This window comes from Frankliniella occidentalis, unplaced genomic scaffold (genome assembly GCF_000697945.3).
Source record: "Frankliniella occidentalis isolate FOCC.00 unplaced genomic scaffold, Focc_3.1 Scaffold316, whole genome shotgun sequence".
Taxonomy (NCBI): Eukaryota; Metazoa; Arthropoda; class Insecta; order Thysanoptera; family Thripidae; genus Frankliniella; species Frankliniella occidentalis.
In genome coordinates this window covers 138,196-139,423 of record NW_026267441.1, presented here as the reverse complement: position 1 = coordinate 139,423, position 1,228 = coordinate 138,196, and the positions used below count along the sequence as shown (strand labels likewise).

Sequence of the window (1,228 nt, the reverse complement as noted above, 5' to 3'; positions counted from 1 at the left end):
GAGCGCGCAAAAAAAAAAATCATTCTAATTACGAATAATTAAGGAAGATAATTTCAAAAAAAAATGGATTAAATATTTAGGGGGGTTGGCAATCTCGTACCCCTCCCAATTCTTTCCCCCTCCAACTGCCCTGTCCCGATCTGTAGCAACAGATGCACATTGTGGATCCCGTGGAGTACCCGTCGCGAGACTACAAGAAGCAGTAATGAGAAATCTATCCTCGCACTGCTGCCCAGCCGACAAAAGCTGGCTTTCGCCAACGCTCTTTGGGGGTGTGTTTCAACGGATGTAGGTACCTGGCTTTCCTCGTTCTTGTCACACTGCCAGGCATTTCTGCACAGCTGGCAAAAGCGTGACTGACCGTACAGTCACATGCTTATTGCTTTCCTAAGATTAACAAATAGAAGAACAACCGTTCGTGCCGGACACATTGCCGTGAAGAATGGCTCCAAGGTGGGGACGTCACACAAGAGCGAATCGTTACGGCGACCGTGTTGTGACACAGCGCCGCTGCTGTGGGGACGTCACGAAGGGAGCAACTCGCAGGGGTGACACACAACCACACTGAGTGGCGCTACTGCGTGGCAGTTACGCGCGTGAGTGACGAGTGCAAAGCGTTACTGTGACCGTGTTGTCACACAGCGCCGCGGCTGTGGGGACGTCACGCAGGGAGCAACTCGCTGGTGTGACACACAACCACACCGAGAGGCGCTACTGCGTGTCGTCGTATCCACATGGTTGCTTAGGGGTGGCGTTTCTCACGCGTCCCAGGCACTATTCACGACAAACACAAATGATGCCGAAATGTTAAATAGGGTTCTACTCAGAACCCGTGACTGCATACTTGTTAGTCGTGCAACTTACTATGTTATCTGCCATAGCTCCCGTGCGTGTTTTTAGCAAATGATACATTTTACACAACTGAAATTGATTATACTTTACTTAACTATGTATCATTGCTTGTACTCTCATGCGGAGCGCTGAGAGGCACCAGGCATGACGTCATCTAATAGTGTGTGTAGGGGTGCGCGATGCGGATTCCGCCCGCCGTGCCACAGCCAGACGCCCCCTACCCCCTTCCTTCTACCCCCTTCCCTCCGGCAGACTCCCCGAGGAAAAGTAATATCCTGAATGTTGTCTGAATCTTGTCGAGGTGAGGGTTAATTCGTAGGTAAAGCGCAGTGTAACGGCAGGTCATCGTCAGTCAATCGGCAGTCTGTCGGTAGCC

At 51.2% G+C, this 1,228-nt stretch overlaps 1 protein-coding gene across 1 annotated transcript in view; it reads left to right on the top strand.

Moving 5' to 3' along the window:
* The window catches only part of LOC127751039 (ATP-dependent DNA helicase PIF1-like), a 6,597-nt gene that overhangs the window by 4,998 nt on the left and 371 nt on the right, over nt 1-1,228 (top strand). The window lies entirely within an intron of this gene.